This window comes from Pristis pectinata, chromosome 6 (genome assembly GCF_009764475.1).
Source record: "Pristis pectinata isolate sPriPec2 chromosome 6, sPriPec2.1.pri, whole genome shotgun sequence".
Taxonomy (NCBI): domain Eukaryota; kingdom Metazoa; phylum Chordata; class Chondrichthyes; order Rhinopristiformes; family Pristidae; genus Pristis; species Pristis pectinata.
Window position 1 is genome coordinate 102651332 of NC_067410.1, and position 22501 is coordinate 102673832.

The window sequence follows — 22501 nt, forward strand, 5'->3', positions numbered from 1 at the left end:
TGTTGCTTTTGGTCTTTTTGTCAATCACCTTCATTCTGTGCCTAATACAGCACCTTCCAAACCCATGATCTTTACTGGCTAGCAGGACAAGGGCAGCAAACACATGGGAAACCACCACCTGGAAGTTGCCCTCTAAACCGCACACCATCCTGACTTGGAAATAGATCACTGTTCCTTCAGCTGGATCAAAATCCTGGAACTCCCTCCCTAACAGTATTGAGGGTATAACCACACCTCAAGGACTGCAGTGGTTCAAGAAGGCTGCTCACCACCACCTTCTCAAGGGCAAGTAAGACTACACTTCTTCACCCAAATCTTTCATTCCATCTGAATGTCTGAAGTAACAGCATTCTGGTGAAATAGTTTGTGGTCTTGTCAGACAATGCCTGTGTTACAGTTAAGCTGCATAATGTTCATGTGGTATAAGAAAAAGGCCTATGCAGGATTTGGAAGCCTGGCCACTTACTGTGTATAGTGTATAGTTTGTGCTGAGCAGGATAGATTGTAAAGTAGTATATTGTTGGTTAGCCTGAAACTGTTAATCGGGTTTAGCTATTTTGTTATCCCAATAAGTGTCTATAGATTTGTTTTACTTTAACTACATAGCGCCAGTGACCCGGGTTCAATTCTGGCTGCTGTCTATAAGGAGCTTGTACGTTCTCCCCGTGTTTCTGCGTGAGTTTCCTCTGGGTGCTCCGGTTTCCTCCCACATTCAAAAGTGGTCCGGGTTAGTAGTAGTTGTGGACATGTTATGTTGGTGACACTTGCAGGCTGCCCCCAGAACACTCCATGCAAAAAATGCATTTCACTGTGTTTCGATGTACACGTGACTAATAAAGATATCCTATCAATAAAATGCTGGCTCAGCCTATGAAGCCCTCAATCTTGAGTTAAAAAAAGCACACCACCCACATCTTTACCCTTCCAATCTGCTCCTGGTCTCTCCATGATTTTGAACACCTCTAGCAGATCCCCTCACAACTTCCTGTTCCAAGAACAACCCCAACTTCTCCTATCCATCCACACAGTTAAAGCCCCTAACCTCTGAAACCTGTCCTCTTACAACATTTTTACTGTTTGAACATCCGCTGAAATTTTTAGATTCCTTTTTATCTTTGCTGTCAGGCTTTCCTTATGTTCTGCCTTTGCATTTCTAATTTCCATGTTTACTTCCCTGCTGAATTCTCTAAAATCAACTTGAGTCTCACATGTTAACAATCCAACCTCTGTCAAATGCTCTTTTCCTGCTGTATTTTACGTCACCACCAAACTCTGGCCTTAATTTCTCTACCTTTTTCCCTCATTGGAATGTCCCTGGGCTGTTGCTGAATCATCACTGCCTGAAAGACTTCCCTTTACTCAATTAAAGTTTCATCTGCTAGTCTTTAATTCCATTTTACACACACCAGATCTGTTCCCATCCCAATGAAATTGGCCCTTTTTCCAATTGACTATCAGAGTAGACCATATCCTTTTCCTGAAGTATGCCAAGCCTTATGATTCTTTGACTGGTGGTCCTTAAACAATCCCCAAAGATACTTGTTTCACCTGGTCCCCTTAATTCTCCAGAAACAAGTCCAGCAATGCCTCCTTCCTCATTGTGCCAGAAATATCTTGCTTGAGAAAACACAGTACAGTCCTGCAGACAGATTTTAAGGGGGTAGGAAAGAGATAAAGCAGGACATTGAATACAATAACTGGATTACTGTGTCACATGCTTCCAGTGAACATACTTCAAAAATTCCTCCTCCCATTTTAGGACTTATACTTTAACTATCCCAGTCAAAAGTTCCCCATTATCTCTTCTTATATCCTAATGTATAAACTCCCACGCCAGAATCGGAATCTACACATTGCTGTAATTTGCCCTTTAAACTTGCTTCTCAATATCTTTTCCACTAGTTAGAATCATGCCAGTAGTGTAATGGCACCTCTTAACCCTTAACCAAATAGATTCCAACCATTCCAGGACACCTTCTCTCTCCAGAACTGCAATATTCTCCTTAATCAACACTGTCAGCTGTCCACATTTGATCCTTTCCCCATTCTTCCTGAGCAGTTTGCATCCAGAAAATTTCAAACAGTCCTGCCTCTTTTTTAACCCAGGTTTTATTACTGCCAGTCATAATCCCACGTGGCTAATTCTTTCAATGTTCTACGTGTTTCCCTACACTCATCAAGGTCCTATTTTGTACTAACTTTGTCTTCACTAAAAACTTTCTTTCTTCCTCTAGAATAATATCAGTTTAATATCTAATTTTGGGGTGGCATAGTGTAGCGGTTAGCATAATGCTGTTACAGTGCCAGCGACCTGGATTCAATTCCCGCCACTGTCTGTAAGAAGTTTCTACGTTCTCCGAGTGAGTGGGTTTCCTCTGGGTGCTCTGGTTTCCTCCCACGTTCCAAAGACATACAAGTTAGGAAGTTGTGGGCATGCTATGTTGGCACCAGAAGTGTGGCGACACTTGCAGGTTACCCCCAGAACATTCTCAGTAATGCAAAAAGACATATTTCACTGTGTGTTTTGATGTACATGTGGCTAATAAACAAATATCTTATCTCCCCTAATGCTTTGTGCATCATTTTCCTCCTTTTCAAATGTTACTTTCCATTCCTTTGCCAAATTAGCTTAAACCAATCCCAGAAAAGACATTGTCCCCAGTTCCATTGTGGAACAATAACTCCAGTCCGTACAGGCCCAACCATCCCCAGAGCTGGCCCCAGTGCCAAAGGAATCTAAAGCTCCTTTTATTATCTTTCCATTTATTCCCATTATCCTCCTATTTCTTTACTCACTGGCATGTGGCACTGGGATTAATACAGAGATCACTACATTGAAAGTCCTGTTTTTTTGTTAAACTCGTTCCTCACTCTTTATAGTCTGCCTGCAGGACCTCAATCCATTTTCTACCCAGGCCACTGACACCGTCGTGGAGACATCCTCCGGGTGTTTACCCTCCCCCTTCACAATGTCCTTTTACCTGGCATCACTGAGGCAACATACATAATGCCTGTCACCATGGAAACTCTGGTCTGTCCCACCAATTATAGAATCCTCCACAACCATTGCTGCCTTGACCCTTCTTGTAAAGTTCAGCCTTGGTGCCTCACTCTTTAGGGAGACTCCCTGCCCAATTAGTGTTCAGAACCAAACTGATTAGGAAGCAAAATGCCCTCAGGAGTCTCTCGAACTACCCACCTGTTTTTTTTTCTTGTCTAGCACTCACCCACTCTCTTCACCTGCCCTCTCGTGCTGCAGTGTAACTATGTCCTGTAACATGCTGACTACAAAACACTTAGCCTCAGCACCACACACAAGATGCTGGAGGAACTCAGCGGGTCAGGCAGCATCTCTGGAGGGAAATGGATAGTCGATGTTTCAGCTCAAGACTCTTCATCTGGACTTCCTACACAGATGCTGCCTGACCCACTGAGTTCCTCTAGCATCTCATCTGCTCCAGATTCCAGCATCTCCTGTGTCTCCACTTAGCCTCAGTTGTTGTTCCAAAACTCAGAGCCCGAGTTCCTCCTGATTACAGCATATTTTACACCTGTGGTTTTCCAGGACATGGGAAATGTCTTAAATTTCCCACATGAGATATACCAAGACGTTTCCTATGGCATTTAAGCAGCATTTAGACAGACACATGAAGGGAAAGGAGGGATATGGATCATGTGCAGGCAGATGGGACTAGTTTCATTTGGCATCATGGCCAGTACAGACGTCATGGGCTGAAGGGCCTGTTCCTGTACTGTTCTATGGTCAGTGTACACTCCATGGGTGTGGAATCCCAATGCCACACACCTGCATAATACCATAACTCACTAAGTAGAAATAACCAGAGTCCACAAACTCTCACTGACCTCCAACTCTTTATAATCGCCTCTTCTTTTTCATTCTGACTTGAACTATGTCGCAGTTCCTTCAACATCACTGGGTTTCAATCCTGGAACCCTCGACCTAACAGCACCATGGGAGTAACTTCTCTGGAAGAAATGCAGTGGTTCGAGAAGGTGGCTCACCATTGTCTCCACATGAGTAGTTAGGAGTGGGTAATAAAAATCAACAATGCCCATATTTTGTTAATTCCAGTGACCCGGGGTCAATTCTGGCCCGTCTGTAAGGAGTTTGTACGTTCTCCCAGTGTCTGCGTGTGTTTCCTCCAGGTGCTCTGGTTTCCTCCCACATTCCAAAGACGTATGATTAGGAAGTTGTGGGCATGCTATGTTGGCACCAGAAGCATGGCGACGGCGACACTTGTGGGCTGCCCCAGAACACTATGCAAAAGATGCACTTCACCGTGTTTCGATGTACATGTGACTAATGAAGATATTTTAATTGTAAAAAGAACCACTCACCTTTCACCTTTCCCCTATACTGCAGACATAACCCTACCTAAAACAATACCTCCCTGACTATAAGGCACTATGGTCCACTGATTCTTTTTGACATTGGCTTCAGTCTGACAGTGCTCTCAATTCTGAGGTGCTTAGGAGGCACCAATGCCAGTACTTGTCTCTGCAAATTCCTTAAATCGTACAATGCTTCCCAAACCCAGCCTCCTGTACAATCCTCACCTAAACAAGCTCCCACCTTTTGTCCTCTTATTAGTGCAGTCAACTTTCTTCTCTACAAGACTATTTAAAACCTTCTGAACAGGGCTTTCTCATTCATCCTAATTCAGCTTGCATCTATTTTTGGTTCTGTGTAGCAGGCTGGGATCACACAAGAATACATTCAGGACTCAGCCTTGGAGTTTAAGAGGGTGTGCTAAAGTGGAATGTGAAATTTTGTTTGAGAGCTATATTTCATAACAAGCAAAGATGACTTTATATAAATGTGTGCTCCACTTTGACTAATTTAATGTGCTTTGTTACCAAATCTGACCCATTCTGGTATTCCCACAGTGCTATTGAGTTTGGAAACCCACTATGATGAAGGAATAGTGATATATTTCAAAGACAGGACAAAACACGCATTGGAAGTTCAGAGGGCAAATGGGACTAGCTTCTTGGTGGGCATGGACCAGTTGGACCAAAGGGCCTGTTTGTGTGCTGTATGACTCGATGACTCTATGAGAAGGTTTACTGGACTACTAATAGGTATGGACAAGTTGTCTTAGGAGGGGACATTTGACATGCCAGACTTGTATCTGCTGGGGTTTAAAAGTATGAGAAGGGGCTTGATTGACATAGACTGGACGTGCAGTGGATGTTTCCTGTCATGAGAGAATCTAAGACATATGAAGTGATTTTTTTTCTCTCAATCGTAAGTCCTTGGAACTCTCTTCCTCAAAGGGCAGGGAAAGCAGAATCATGGAGTTATACAACACGGAAACAGGATCTTCATCCCAACTTGTCCATGCCGACCATTTGAATATTTTTAAGGCCAATATAGGCAGATACTTAATGAGAGGGAGTGGAAGGTTTCTGAGGACTGCAGAGTTGATGTTACAATCAAAGCAGCCACGATCTTCTAAAATGAACAAGTAGGCTTGAAGGACTGTAGCGTGTGGCCACTGCTCTGCCTGACGATGCCAGGGTCAGAAGTGAGAAAGTGCTACTTTTCACCTTTGTCAACACTCAGCTGAGAAAACATTCACCTTAAAATGTAACTGTTACAGAAAGGCATGTCATCACACTGATTTCATTCACTTCTTTGTCCACCAGCTCTCCTTAATCTCACCTATACATTTGGATAACAGTCAAGGATTAAGGACATCATTCATTGGATGAAGTCTTCTGATGGTTGTTGCTTCAACATAAACAGGACACAGACTGAAATACTTAGATTAGATAAAACAGTAGATAAAACAGCAGAAAGATAGATGCAAAGTTTCAATGACCTTGATCCCCAAGAGATTGAGAAATGATGTGTCAAGAGCCAAAGCAGCGCCAGGAATGAATAAAATTGTTCAGATAAAATAAACATGAAATGCAGTAAATCATGACATTGTAAATCATGTGCGTCAATCTCTCACTGTCTCTCACTCTTTTTCTCTTACTCTAATCCAAAATCTGACACATTGAGGCAAGACATTCAAAATTAAAGGGTCAATGAAACAGTGAAAATAAGGTGAATGAAAATTTAATAAAAAATAATTCAAAACTTAAATTACACTTTGTCACATACAATCATTGGGGCACAACATCCCTGACCCTGTGTGTTTTCTACCTTCATTCAAGGGATGTGGGCTTTGTTGGCTGAGCCAGCATTTAGTTGCCCATCCTTAATTACTCTTGAGGTGGTGGTGAGCTGTCTTCTTGCACTACTGCAGTCCTTTTGGTGCGGGTATGTCTTAGTCAGTGGCCCAGACACTGCAGTCTTCTGGACCCCAGTGCTATCCTTCTCCTAACGGAAGTGGCCAGCTGCAGTAATAGGAACAGTGTTGGCCATTGTCCAACACCCCAAACGCTCCTAACTTATTGGCTGGTAAATCCACTGTTTAAGCTGAATGCCTGTAATTGCCTTTGACATTCATAATCACTCAAGTTCTGCCCAAAAATAATTTTTTTTAATTTTAAAATTATTGAAAAACATTTAGATAAACAGGCACATTTAAGGTATTGAAACGCAATCAATTTAATCAAATTAAGCCCTTTCTCCTTGTGCTGACGGGTTGGAGTGGGCTCTACTTACTCTGACATGAGCTCAGCCGGTGGATACCCGGCTTGGAAGCTGGAAGATCTGCCAAATTTTAAGCCAACCCATTGGAACTCCATGGATTCCAAGCGGACACAGCACACAGGTCCTAGAGTCAACACTCTGCTGAGTGTAAGTTTCTGCTGCAGCCTGCACTCAGGAGTTGCCCAGTTACTGGCAGATCTCAGAGGGAGATCTAAATTCAATTAATTTAAAAAAATGGCAAGTAACCTCTTACCTTTGTGACTCATAACTGCTCCTCCCCATTGGATTGAGGAGCCTTGTTTATCCTGGGATATGTTCAGTAGGCAGATTCCCTGGTGTCAATGTGGGGCAATTGCAACAGGCTCACTCTCCTCTGTTGGACGATGAATCCAATGCTGGAGTACAATCAGGACAAAGCAGGAAGGTGGCAGTAACTCAAGCTTGGTTGCACTTCTTGGAGAAACATCAGCAGCTCAGTGTAGACTGACAAGTATTCTTCCACACCCACCCACCCCCAGGTTCCAGCCTAGTATATATTTGGATAGTATCATTCCCAACCAGCTCTTGGGATACAGGGACAAAACCTGTTATAATCCCAATTTGGCTCTGATTCACCAACAGAAGATCATCATTCAGCCATTTAACCTTTCTGCAATTCTCAGTCTCCACCAGTTTGCTTTGTTTTCAAAAGCAGAAATTATGTTTAATCTTTTTCTCACCAATTATGTTAAATATGTAAAAGCATAAGAAATAAGAGCAGGTGTAGGCCATTTGGACCTTCGGGCCTACTTCACTATTCATCAAGGTCATGGCTGATCTTCTCCCTCAACATCGTGCAATAGAGATTGGATAGGCTGGGACTGTTTTCCCTGGGCAGGGATTGGATAGGCTGGGACTGTTTTCCCTGGGCAGGGATTGGATAGGCTGGGACTGTTTTCCCTGGGCAGGGATTGGATAGGCTGGGACTGATTTCCCTGGGCAGGGATTGGAATAGGCTGGGACTGATTTCCCTGAAGCAAAGGAGGTTGAGGGGTGACCTTATGGAGATTTATAAAATCATGAGGGGCATAGATAAGGTGAGAGGGGAAAGACTTAAAGGGGAACTGAGCGGCAAGTTTTTCCACAGAGGGTGGTGGGTATATGAAATGAGCTGCCAGAGGAGGTGGTTGAGGCAGGTACAATTACAATGTTCAAAAAGCATTTAGACAAGTACATGGATAGGAAAAGTTTAGAGGGATATGGGCCAAACACAGGCAAACAGGATTAGTGTAGATAGGCATCTTGGTTGGCATGGATGAGTTGGGCCTGTTTCTGTGCTGTTTAAATCTATGAATCTGCAAATCATTTTCCAGCACTAGCCACAGATCCCTTGACTTCCTTAATATGCAGAAATCTATCAACCTGTTTTGAATGAACTCAATGACCAAGTCTCCACCATCCTCCAGATTAAAGGATTTTAAATGTTCACCTCCTTCTAAGTGAGGAAATTTCTCCTCACTTCAGTCCTAACAGAAGTACCCATATTCTGAGACTGAACTTCAGCTAGAATATCCTCCCCAGCATGTTAAACCTTGCTAGATTTTCATCAGTTTTAATGAGATCCCTTATCAGAGCCATGGAGTCAGAGTCATACAGCATGGAAACAGGCCCTTCGGCCCAACTTATCCATGCTGACCAAGGTGCCCATCTAAGTTAGTCCTATTTGCTCACATTTGACTCATCTCTCTAAACCTTTCCTATCCATACACTTATCAAATGTCTTTTAAACGCTGTTATTCTTCTTAAGTCTAAAGGTTACCCAATATCACCTCATTCACCAAGTCAACTCTCTCTGGAACCAGTCTGGTGAATTCTTTGTGCAGTCTTTCTATGTCACTCAGTGAGCTACATTGGCCTGATACTAGACTCCAGGATCTCTATTCTGAACTTGAAGAAATGCAACACGCTCATTGACTCATAATCATAGGGTCATACAACATGGAAAAAGGCCCTTCAGCCCACTGAGTCCATGTCATCCATCAAGCACCCATCTACGTTAATCTCCATATTCCCATCAACTCTCCTCCAACCCCTGGGAATCTAACTGCTCAAGATTGAGAATGAGCATTTGAGCTGCTGTTGAGAACCTCAAAGCTATGAGGTTCTCAATAGCAGCCCGAATGCACAGAAGTCCTGTGTAAGCAGAGGAAGGAGCAGACAACATCACAAGTTCACTGGAGACACAAGAGATTGAAGATGCTGGAACCTGGAGTAACACACAACGCTGGAGGAATGAAGTGATACACTTCAGGAGATCAAATTTGAAGGCAGAATACAAGGTTAATAGCAGGACTCAGCAGTGTGGAGGAACAGAGGGATCTTGGGGTCCACGTCCATAGATCCCTCAAGGTTGCCACGCAGGTCAATAGGGTTGTTAAGGCAGGGTATGGAGCATTGGCCTTCATTAGTCAAGGTATTGAATTCAAGAGCTGCAAGGTTATGTTGCAGTTCTATAGAACTCTGGTCAGACCACACTTGGAGTATTGTGTTCGGTTCTAGTCACCTCATTATAGAAAGGATGTAGAAGCTTTAGAGATGGTGCAGAGTAGGTTTACCAGGATGTTGCCTGGATTGGAGAGCATGTCTTATGAGGATAGGTTGAGTGAGCTAGGGCTTTTATCTTTAGAGAGGAGGATGAGAGGTGACGATAGAGGTGTGCAAGATGATAAGAGGCATAGACAGTCAGAGACTTTTACCCAGTGCGACAGTGGCAAAAACAAGGGGACATAATTTTAAGGTGACTGGAGGAAGGTATAAGAGGGATGTCAGGGGTAAGTTTTATCTCCCCCCCACCCCTCCGAACAGAGAGTGGTAGGTGGATGGAATGCACTGCCTGCAGAGGTTGTGGGGGCAGATACATTAGGGACATTTAAGAGATAGAAACATGAATGATAGAAAAATAGGTTATGTGGGAGGGAAAGGTTAAGTAGATCTTAGAGCAGGATAAAACGTCGACACAACATTGTGGGCCAAAGGGCCTGTGCTGTGCTGTAGTGTTCTGTGTTTAACTCAGTGGGTTAGGGAATATCTATGGAGGGAAATGGACCGTCAAAGTTTCAGGTTGAGACCCTTCATTTGGACTGAAAGATGGTGGGGGGGGGGGAATAGAGGGAAAGCCTGCCAGCTCCTGCGCTAACCCTTCCCTCTGCCTTTTTATAACGGCTATCTCCCCCTCTACCTTTCAGTCCAGATGAAGGGTCTCCACCCAAAATGTTGACTGTCCATTTTACTCCATAGATACTGCCTGACCTGCCGAGTTCCTCTGGCATTTTGTGTTGATCACAAATTCCCTACCTGTTTGCCCCACTGGTCACCTTCTGCCCCATCTGTGGGTTTCCCCACATTGGAGTTATTAGTCACTACGGAACCCCAGAGCTGAAATAAGTCATTCTTGATCACAAGGACCTACCTAAGAAAATATAAATCCAATTAGATATTTTTATTGGAGACACAAGAGACTACATATGCTGGAATTTGGAGCAACAAACAAAATTCTGGAGGAACTCAGTAGGTCAGGCAGCATCTGTGGAGGGAAATGGACATTTTGGGCCAAGACCTTTCATCTGGATTGAAAGAGTGTGGGGGGGGGGGGTGGAAATAGCTTGTGTAGAGGAGAGGGGAAGGGGTGGAGCAAGACCTGACAAGTGACAGATGGATGAAGGTGAGGAGGGGTGATAGGCAGATGGAGGAGGGAAGGGTGGCGATAACGACAGAGGCTGGGAGGCGATAGGTGGAGGCAACAAGGGGCTGCAGGTGATGGCATCTGATTAGAAGGGAAGGTGGAGCACGGAACCAAATAAGGGAGGTGGGTGGGAAGATGAGAACAGTGAGGGGAGGGTATCCAGTGGAAAGCGTGTGTGGGTGATGGGAGATGGAGTGGGTGAAGGAGGGGAAAGAAACAGGGGATAGGAGACTGGGATTGTCAGGGGGGGGGGGGAAGAGAAAAAAGTTATTGGAGGAACTGGGTAGATCAGAAGGAGAGAGAAAAGGGACAAAGGGGGAGCAGTTTATCTGAAACTGAATTCAATGTTCATCTTTACTCCTGTACTGCATCCTTTTGTGATTAGGATCAACATATTATTTGCCTTCCTAATCCTTGCACCCACTTGATTCTCTCACAATTCCCTCTTTAGTAAAACTTAGGCAATAATAATTAGAATTTTCAGGCACAGACATCCTGCCCATAATAATGGTGCTTTTAAATTTTAAACTGTTATCTCTTCCACCTATTTGCAACCATGACAAACCTCTTAGTGATAGGTTGGAAGGTACGGAACAAATAACTTAATTATACAGGTCCTTTAATCTTTCCTGTTCCTATGTTCAACTGTTTAACAAACCAGCTGTAAAACATCATCAAATGATTATATCTCTGCTGATTTCTCAATGCACTTTGCATTGTGCACACCATTGCAAGTTACAACAGTCCTAACCCTGGAGTGTGCCTTGTAAATCAATGCAATAAAGTGTTGCATCTTACAACTGATTGATAAAATTACATTTGGAATATTCTCGTCACCAGCCTCATCTTCACAGGAACTTGGTGGGAATTGAGTATGTGTCAGGATAATGTGTGTAAGGTTGAGCTCAGTCATTGCTTTCAGTGGGCATATGCATTATATCTTTGCTTAAGACAAGTGACAGGGGTATCCTAAAGTATAGAAATAGATCTGTATTCTTTTCTGGAAGATTTAATGGACAGAACATGGTAAGAAAGTACTAATTACAAATGTTGCTAATGAAATTCTTCAAGTTTCTGTGTCCCCTTAAAGTTACCTTTGCCCTTATATATGATCTTTTCTCATCACTCCACCTTTGATAAGCAAGTATGAGCTAGCTCAAAGGCAGCAGACTCTTGGAGGACCTCACATTTATGAAGAGTAGAGTGAAGGAGTCCAACCAGGAGTAAATTGTTCTGGGAGGGTCGAGAGATAAGGGCATGGAGGGGCTTCTCCCAGCAAAGGAGCTGCAGGTGAGACAGTTTAACCACATCATGATGAGTTTTTAGACCAACTGTCCCAATATCTTAACAAAGGACATTTGAAATTAAAGCAGAAACAGAAGGAAAGAGGATTAGATAGTCTTAATGGAAAGAAAAGACACTGCCCATGTACGAATCTGGAGCAAAAACAAACTGCCTGAAGAACTCAGCAGGTCAGGGGGCAGCTGTAGAGGGAAATGGACAGTTGACATTTTGACTTGAAACATAACGGTCCATTTCCCTTCTACAAATGCTGCCTCACCCACTGAATTCCTCCAGCAGTTTGGTTTTTAAAGTCTTAAAACAGGCTTAAACAAATATAAACAGAATTAAGAGTAAAAAGAAACAAAACAAAAATATTTATTTCTTTGAAATCTTAGAAAACCGAGTTTGCTGCCCTCAGGGATAAACTCCATGGTTTAAATGATTTAACCTTAACCCATGGTTTAGCCCTAATCTTAATCCTTTCTGAGCTGGAGAGGTTGATTAGTGTAACCTTAGTTATTGCAACATTAAATGGATATTAAAGCTGTTCAGTATCAGCCCTGTAATTCATCGAAGATAATTCAAGCTTAATCTTCAAATTTGGCATGTCCTCCAAAAGAAAAGGGAGAATGAGGATGAGTTACTGATGGCAGTTCATGGCAATTTATACAACAAATCTTCCTCAATGCATGTCACTGGGAGATTTATACTTTCATGATGACAAACCCCATTAAAGTTAACATTATTTTGGCATGAAACTCTGGACCAACAGTACTTGGCAAACAGCATAATTAAATTCTGACTGGTTGAAACAGTTTTCCTCTGGCCTTGGAGTGTGTACTCCTTTACGAAATAAAGCAGATTGGTGCATGAGTTGTGATTTGAACTTGTTCTGAATGAAAATTAAAATCAAATTTATTACCACTGACTTGACATGAAATTTGTTGTTTTGCAGCAACAGTACAGTGCAAAGACAAAATTATGATAATTACAAAAATAAATAAGTGGAAAAAAAAGGATAATGAGGTAGTGTTCATGGACCATTCAGAAATCTGATGGCAGAGAGGAAGAAGCTGTTCCTGAATTGTTGACTGAGAGGCTTCAGGCTCCTGTACCTCCTCCACAATGGTAGTAATGAGAAGAGGGCATGTTCCAGATGGTGAGGGTCCTTAGTGATGGATGACACCTTCTTGGGTCTCTGCTACTTGAATGGTGGGAAGGGTTGTGCCAGAGATGGTGATGGCTGAGTCTGGAACTTTTTGCAAGTTGCTGAAATCCAGCTTGGCCCTGCTTCAAAATGGCCTTGATGTGACTTAAACCAGAAGGCGGGGGGCATGGGGATGGAGGGCGAAGGAGGTCAACGGATTCATACAAAACAGAAACAGGTGCTTTGTCCCACCACACCTTCCCATCAGCAAGCACTCATCTACACTAATCTTATTTTTCATCTTGTATCCCCCATCCATTCCCCCACACCCCCACCACCTACTTGAGGCAATTTGCAGCAGCCAATTGATCTACAACCAGCACATGCTTAGGATGTGAGAGGAAACAGAAGCACCCAGGAAAACCCACACAGTAACCAGGAAAGGTGAAAACTCCATACAGATCACATCAGAGATCAGGATTGAACCAGAGCTGCTGGAGCAGGGAGGCTGCAGCACTACCTATTGGCACAGACAGTTGGCAGCTGAAACGTATTGCAGGACTTTGCAGTAACTTTAGCAACTCAGACATTCTGAGTGGGGCTGGATGCAGTGTGGCTGGCAGATTCAGTAGATGTGGGACAGCAGGACTAGGAAAAACAAGGGGACACTTCAATGCCACATCCCACACCAACATGTCTACCCATGCCCTCCTCTACTGCCACATTGAGGCCAGATACAGGTTGGAGGAACACCACCTCATATTCCACCTTGGGAGTCTCCAACCTGATGGCCTTAACATCGATTTCTCTAACTTCCGGTAACCCCAACCCCTCGTTTTCTCCCTCCCCCATTCCTTCCCTTATTCCTATGGCTCCCTTTCCCCACCTTGATGACCTGCCCATCTCCTTTTTCTCTCCCACCCCCCCCCACCGCTCCCTTTATTTCATGGTCCACTGACCTCTCCTACCAGATTCCTTCTTCAGCCTTTGGCCTCCTCTACTTATCACCTCTCAGCTTATTACATCTTCTCCCCCTCCCCAACCCACCTACCTTCCCCCTCTCACCTGGACTCAACCCATCCCTTGCCTGCTTGTACTCCTCCCATTCCTCCCACCTTATTTCTGGCTTCTGCCCTCTTCCTTTCCAGTCCTGATGAAGGGTCTCAGCCCAAAATGTTTATTTCCCTCCATGGATGCTGCCTGACCTGTTGGGTTCCTCCAGCACTTTGTGTATTGCTCCAGATTCTAGCATCTGCAGAATCTCTTGTGCATTCCCCCAATCTTGAGGCACAACTGAAAGCAAAAGCAGAAGTCTTCAGGGGAGCAAAAAACAAGCTGCTGGAGGAAATCAGCAAGTCAGACAGCACCTGAGGTAAATGGACAGTTGATATCTTAGGTCAAGACCCTTCACCTGGACTGCTAGTCCTCTGAGGAAGGCTGGAAGGGTGCAGATTGTCATCACATCCTTCAGTGCAACACTGGGTTTGGGGAATTGTCTGTTCACCACAGAAACTGCTTGCTGGCTTTGTTTGACTGACTATTTTTCTCTGAATACTCTGGTGTGAAGCATATATTTTAAGCCAAAGAGTGGGGGAAAAAATAGATGCTTCTCACATTGGCAGGATGTGATTAGCAGGGAGTGATTAGCAGGGATTGGTACCTTGGCTCCAGCTAGTCACAATTTAATGATTTGGCTGATGGGACCAATTGTCACGTTTCCAGGTTTGATGACAATCTCACACAGAGTATAAAACCATGAGGGGCATAGATAGGGTGAATGCACTCAGTCTCTTTCACAGGGATGGTGAATCAAGAACTAGAGGGCATAGGTTTAAGGTGAAGGGAATAATTTAATAGGAACTTGAGGGGTAATTTTTTTTAAAAAACACAAAGGGTGGTATGTATGTGGAATGAGCTGCCAGAGGAAGTGGTTGAGACAGGTACAATAACAACTTCTAAAAGACAGTTGGATAGGTACATGGATAGGAAAGATTTAGAAGATTATAGGCCAAATGCTGACAAATGGAACTAGCTTGGGTAGGACATTTTGGTTGGCATGGACCAGTTGGGCTGTTTCCATGATCTATGGATCTATGACTCAATGACTAATGGGATTGTAAGATAAGATAATTTATTAGTCACATGTACATCAAAACACACAACGAAATGCATCTTTTTGTATTACTGAGAATGTTCTGGGAGCAGCAGGAACTGAACCCAGGTCACTGGTGCTGTAATAGCATTACACTAACTGCTACAAGGAGGTCGTAAAGGGTAGCTTCAAGGAGATAAAAAGAGCCAGAGTGACTAAGTGAGAACCTGGCAGATTAAATATTGTGTAGAAAAAACAGATCATCCATTTCAGTGCACATAACAGAAATGCAGAATAATTGTAACATGGAGAGAGAGATTGGGTCACATTGATGTTGAAAGGGACCTGGGTGTGCTGGTACAATGTCACTGAAGGTCAACATACAGGAGAAATAAGCAAGTAGAAGGGCAAATGGTATCTCAGCCTTTAGTAAAAGAACATTTGATTTGAGGACTAAGGAAGGTTTATTAAAATTGTAGAGGGCTTTGTTGAGACCACACTGGGAGCAGTGTAGATAGTTTTAGTTTCCTTACCTGAGAAAGGATATACTTGCCATAGAGTGAGTGCGGCCAAGGTTCATTTGACTGATAAGGGATGAGAGATTTGCCTCATGAGGAGAGATAGGGATTATATTCTTGAGTTCACAAGAATGGGAGGACATCTCAGAAGAATACAAAGCTCTTAAAGAACTGAGGGGCTAGAATCAGGGAGAATGTTTCCCTGGATGGGGAGTCCAGGATCAGAGGGCACTGTCTGAGAATAAGGCATGGGTTGTTTTGTCATGAAATGAGAAATTTCTTCTCTCACCTTGGGAACTCTCTACCTTGGAGTGTTGTGGAGGCTCAGTCCTTGTGTCCACTTAATCAGAAATTGACGATTCCTGGGCATGAAGGGAATCCAGGAATGTGGGGGATAGTGTTGGAAAGTGCCTTTGAGGTAGAAGATCAGCCAAGATGATAACTGGTGGAGCGGGCTTTGAGGGCCAGATAGCCTACTCCTGCTCTTAGTTCTAATGTTCTTGTACTATCATTGAGTCCCCCACCATTAACATCCCAGGGGTTATGTTGACCAGATACTCAACTGTACCAGCCACATACTGCAGGTGCACTCACTGCTGGGTCCATAGCCTGTCTGTACAGGTCAGAGGCTGGCTATCTTATAGCATGTGACTCATGTCCTGATAATCAAGGCCTTTCAATCTATATGGCATAGAGTAGGAATATGAAATTATATTCTCCACATGCCTGGATAGTGCAACACCAACAACACCATCCAGGACAAAGCAACCCATTTGATTGACACCACATCAACCACCCTAAACATTCATTGCCACACTACAGGAACAGTGGCTGAAATGTGTACCAGCTGCAAAATACCATGCAGTTACTTGCTCAGGCTATTCTGACAACACTATCCAAACCTTTGTCCTCTACCAAGGACAGTAGACACATGGGAACACCACCACTTGCAGGGTCCCCTCCAAGTCACACCACCCTGACTTGGGCATACTTCATCGTCACTGGGTCTAAATACCTTACAACATTGTGGAAGTATCACCACGAAAAGCTCTGCAGAACGTTTAAGTTGGCTCAACACCACCTTCAAGGGAAATTAGGGATGGGCTACAAGTGTTGACCTTGCCAATGACGCACAGATCCCAAAAGTGAACTAGAAAATAACAGCCATAACTTTAAAGCATAGAACACTACAGCACAGTACAGGCCCTTCAGCCCACAATGTTGTGCTGACATTTCATCCTGCTCTAAGATCTATCTAACCCTTCCCTCCCACATAGCCACCTATTTTCCTATCATTCATGTGTCTAAGAGTCTCTTAAATGTCCCTAATGTATGCCCCCACAAACTCTGCCAGCAGTGCATTCCATGCACCCACCACTAAAAAACTTACCCCTGACATCCCCCTTATACCTTCCTCCAATCACCTTAAAATTATCTCCCCTCATGTTAGCCATTGTCACCCTGGGAAAGAGTCTCTGACTGTCCACTTGATCTATGCCTCTTATCAACTTGTACACCTCTCAAGTCACCTCTCATCCTCCTCCTCTCCAAAGTGAAAAGCCCTAGCTCACTTAACCTATCCTCATAAGACATACTTTCCAACCCAGGCAACATCCTGGTAATCTGCTCTGCACTCTACCTAAAGCTTCCACATCCTTTCTACAAGGAGGTGACCAGAACAGAACACAATACTCCAAGTGTGGTCTCACCAGAGTTCTATAGAGCTGCAACATCACCTCACAGCTCTTGAACTCAATACCCCAACTAATAAAGGCCAACACTCCATATGCCTTCTTAACAACCCTATCAACCTGTGCGGCAACCTTGAGGGATATATGGATGTGGACCCAAGATCCGTGTTCCTCCACACTGCTAAGAGTCCTGCCATTAACCTTGTATTCTGCCTTCAAATTCAATCTCCTGAAATGTATCACTTTCACACTTATCCAGGTTGAACTCCATCTGCCACTTCTCAGCCCAGCTCTGCATTCTATCAATATCCTGTTGTAATCTACAGAAACCTATCCACAACACCACCAACCTTTGTATCATTAGCAAACTTACTAACCCACCCTTCCACATTCTCATCCAAGTCATTTATAAAAGTCACAAAGAGCAGTGGTCCCAGAACAGATCCCTGCAGAACACCACTGGTCACCAACCTCCAGGCAGCATATGTTCCATCTACCACCACCCTCTATGGGCAAACCAATTCTGAACCCACACAGCCAAATTTCCTTGGATCCCATGCCTCCTGACCTTCTGAATAAGATCATCATGGGGAACCTTATCAAGTGCCTTACTAAAATTCATGTACACCACATCCACTGCTCTACTTTCATCAATGTGCTTTGGCACATCCTCAAAGAATTCAATCAGACTTGAGGCACAACCTCCCCCTCAAAGCCATGCTGACTGACCCTCATCAGCCTATGCTTCTCTCAATGCCCATAAATCCTGTCTAAGAACCTTCTCCAGTAATTTGCCCACCACTGAAGTAAGATTCACTGGTCTGTGATCCCCAGGGTTGTCCCTACTCCCTTTCTTAAAAGAAGGAACAACATTTGCCACCCTCCAATCATCTGGCACTACTCCTGTGGCCAGTGAGGACACAAAGATCATTGCCAAAGGCGCAACAATCTCTTCCCTCACTTCCTGTACAAACCTTGGATATATCCCATCTGGCCCTGGTGACTTATCTATCTTAAGATTTTTCAATAGTTCCAGTACATCCTCTTTCCTCACATCAAGGTGCCCCAGCATATCAATGTGTTGTATGTCATTCTCAAATGTCAAGGTCTCTCTGGTGAATACTGAAGCAAAGTATTCATTAAGGACCTCCCCTACCTCTTTCAACTCCAGGCACATGTTTCCTCTTATCCCTGATCAGTCCTACCCTCACTCTAGCCATCTAGTATTCTTCACATACGTGTAGACTGCCTTGGGGTTTTCCTTAATCCTACTTGCCAAGGCCTTCTCATGCCCCCTTCTAGCTCTCCTAAATCCATTCTTAAGCTCTCTCCTGCCTGTCTTGTAACTCTCCAGAGCCCTGTCTGATCATTACTTTCTAACCTTATGTAAGCTTCTTTCATCCTCTTGACAAGATATTCTACATCTCTTGTCAAACACAGTTCCTTCACTCTACCATCCTTACCCTGCCTCAATGGGACAAACATATTCAGAGCATCATGCAAGTACTCCTTAACCTCCACATTTCCACTGTGCACTTCCAAGAACATCCATTGCCAATTTACACTCCCAAGTTCCTGCCTAATAGCATCATAATTCCCCCTCCCCCAGTTAGATACTTTCCCATATCATCTGCTCCTATCCCTCTTCAAGGCTATGGTAAAGGTCAAGGAGTTGTGGTCACTATCTCCAAAATGCTCTCCCACTGAGAGATCTGAAACCTGATCAGGCTCATTGCCCAGTACCAGGTCCAGTACAGCCTTTCCTCTAGGTGGCCTGTCCACATACTGTCAGGAATCCTTCCGGTACACACCAAACATACTCTGTCCTATCTATCCCCTTAACACCAAGGAGGTGCCAATCAATATTAAGGAAGTTGAAGTCACCCATGACAACAACCCTGTTAATTTTGCACCTCTCCAAAATCTGCCTCCCAATCTGCTCCTCAATGTCTCTGCTGCTATTGAGGGGTTTGTAGAACACTCCCAATAGAGTGATCACTCCCTTTCTGTTTGACTTCCACCCACACTGATTCAGTGGACGATTCCGCCAAGACGTCCTCCCTTTCTACAGCTGTGACACTGTCCCTGATCAGCAAAGCCACTCCCCCACTTCTTACCTCTGCCCCTGTCCTTTTTGAAACATCTAAACCCCAGAATATCCAGCAGCTATTCCTGCCCTTGCGACAGCCAAGTCTCTGTAATAGCCACATTATAGTTCCACATACTTACCCATGCTCTAAGTTCATCAGCCTTGTTCCTGATACTTCTCACATTAAAATAGACACTTCAGCCAATCCAACTGACTGCAATTTTGCCCTTTCAACTACATATCCCTCATCACAGTCTTTTTACACTCTGCATCTACTTGTACAGTAGATGAACCAAGCTCTGACCTATCACTCTGGTTCCCATCCCCCACCAAACTAGTTTAAACCCTTCCCAACAGTTCTAGCAAACCTGCCCGCAAGAATATTGGTACCCCTCCCATTCAGGGGTAACCCATCCCTTTGTACAGGTCATACTTTCCCCAGAAGAGATCCCAATGATCAACAAATCTGAAACCCTGCCCCCAGCACCAATTTCTCAGCCACACATTCATCTGCCAAATCTTCCTATTCTTACCCTCACTGGCACATGGTACAGGCAGCAATCCAGAGATTACTACCATTGAGGTCCTGTTTTTCAGCTTCCTACCTAACTCCTTATATTCCCTCTTCAGGATCTCATCTCTTTTCCTACTTATGTCATTGGTACCAATATGTACTACGACCTCTGGCTATTCACCCTCCCCCTTCAGAATGCTGTGGGCCCGATCAGAGGCATCCCTGACTTTGGCAGCAGGGAGGCAATATGCCATCCTGGAGTGTCTCTCACATCCACAGAATCTCCTGTCTGACCCCCTTACTATGGAATCCCCTATCACTACCACTCTCCTCTTCTCCCCCCTTCCCTTCTGCCTCACACAACCAGGCTCAGTGCCTGAGACCTGGTCACTGTGGCTTTCCTCTAGTAGGCTGTTCCTTCCCCCCTCCAACTGTATCCAAAGCAGTATAACTGTTATTGAGGGGAACAGCCACAGGGGTACTCTGCACTATCTGCCTATTCTCAGTCCTTCCCCTGACAGGAACCCAGCTACCTGCAGCTTCAGAGTGACTGCCTCCCTGTAGCTCTTGTCTACATACACCTCAGTATCCTGTAGGATAGGAAGGTCATCCAGCTGCAGCTCCAGTTCCCCAGTTCCCTAACACAGTCTGTAAGGAGCTGCAGCTGGATGCACCTCGTGCATATGTAGTTATCAGGAAGACTGAATATCTCCCAGAATTCCCACATCTCACAAGCTGAACATACCACTGACCCTGGAGCCATTCTCACGACTCTGCACTGCAGGGAACACCAAATAAAAGAAAGAAACCTACTAGAGACTTATGTCATTCACCTCTTCTCACCAAAGCCTCAGCTTCCCCACTCCAACACTGACATAATGGCCACTCCCAAAATGACTACTCCACTTATACTTGCCTTACCTTTATTTGCTGCTGTTAATAAGCCAATCAGCAGGTAATAATTCGCAAATGTGCCTCATTTAGACTCTTGCAAGGTAAAACTCACCAGCTCAGGCACAGAGACTCACCTTTCTTCAAGCGTTCTGCTCCAAATCCTGACTCTGCAATTGAAATTCACCTTTGAAGACACTTATTGGGTCAACTCTTCATCAGCAGTGCACATGGTTAAAAGGCATAATCTAAGTGGAAGTGGCCTTATTACAAGAAAGTCAAAAGCAAATAATATGAGATAAAAAAACATTCAAGGTTTATCAAACTAATGAGATTATTTTAGTATGTAATAACCATTGCATTACTGTGTAAAATAAATGTGGAAATTGGGTATAGCCAAAGACAGTTGGTGACTAAATGGTTAAGGCAGATTATTTCTGGAGTGCATGAGACCCTATTTTGTACTCATTTCCGTTACTGAACCAGAACTTAATTAATGACGCAGAGGATTATTATAAACAAACGAGGAACAAGAGTCACAGTGCAGATCACTTGAGCCCAATGTTTCACAGCAAATGGAACAAAGCAGCCAGCAATAAACCTCCTTCAGGAAATTGGGTTGTAAATCTCTCACTGCTTCCGAGAAGCAGATTTAAACACTGTTCGCAGTTCAAAGAGGAGAAGCTCATCCTGACCCGCATCTGAGAGCACCCACACCTCCCCTGGTGGGCGTCAGGCTGAGTATAAAACCTGCCATTCTTCAAGGCATCTACCCACAGAAATGCCCACATCTTGCTCAGGCAAAAGGCTTGGCACCCAATCAGACTGAGAACCCCAAGCACTGGTCAATCAACAGGTAAGCAAGACATCGTTCTTCATTTAAAGGGGCCTTTGTTTTATTTACCCGATAACCTTATAGAAATGTAGCCAGGGCGAATTCCAGCAATTTTATTCTTCTTCCTGGTGCCTATACATAGAACTATTCATTTCTATGCCACATTTGATTATGATGGAAAGCTGTGTTCTCTCTGATCAATATTACTATGTTGACCTTATAAGGGTGTGTAAAATCACGAGGGGCATAGATAGGGTGAATGCTCACAGTCTCTTTCCCGGGGAAAAGCAATCAAAAACTAGAGGGCATGGGTTTAAGATGAGAGGTGAAAGATTTAAAAAGGAACCTGGGGACCAACTTCTTCACCCAGAGGGTAGTACATATATGGAAAAAGCTGCTTGAGGAAGTGGTTGAGGCAGGTACAATAACAACATAAAGCACGTTTACTCTCCTAAGTCCACTTGAGTTAGCATTGGTTTAACACCTCATTCAAAAGATGGCATCTTTAGCCATGCAAGACCCCATCCCCTGGAGAGTCAGTCTAGATTTTAACAGGCAGGCCACTGGAGAATGAATTCAACAGAATTGCAGCTTTCAGTTCCAGACCCAGGACTGCATCCTAGCTAAGTCACAACTGATGATTCAATGGTGTGTATAACTCACTGGTGTACTGTAACTATAATCACAAGCATGGAAAAGGTGTAAAAAGTGAGTTTTCACTTTTTGTCAATATGCATAATTAGATAGTCACATTCACATCCTGGAATAAGAATCACAGGGTGTGACTTAGACACCAGTAAAAATGACATTTCAGAATTTGTAGAAATTCTTTAGAACATTGAATATGATTAAAAGCAGACTTTCCTCCACCAGAGATGAATGTAAAACATTGACTGCATGGATCTCCCAAACTGGGCACAATCCCACTCATTGTCGAAGGACAGGACTACACAGCAGTGTACATGAATGATAGAAAAATAGGGGGCTATGTGGGAGGGAAGGGTTAGATAGATCTTAGAACAGGATAAAATGTTGGCACTACATTGTGGGCTGAAGGGCCTGTACTGTGCTGTAGTGTCCTATATTTGTAA

The 22501-nt window shown here is 43.9% G+C and overlaps 2 protein-coding genes across 2 annotated transcripts in view; both read left to right on the plus strand.

Moving 5' to 3' along the window:
* LOC127571659 (carboxypeptidase B-like) overlaps positions 1–22501 on the plus strand; it is a 111012-nt gene that overhangs the window by 38645 nt on the left and 49866 nt on the right. The gene's annotated exons all lie outside the window — the stretch shown is intronic.
* The window catches only part of LOC127571658 (type-1 angiotensin II receptor-like), a 28795-nt gene continuing 27445 nt past the window's right edge, over positions 21152–22501 (plus strand). The window contains exon 1 of the mRNA XM_052018239.1: positions 21152–21431. The gene's annotated coding sequence lies outside the window, so the exon portion shown is untranslated. The remainder of the gene's footprint in view (positions 21432–22501) is intronic.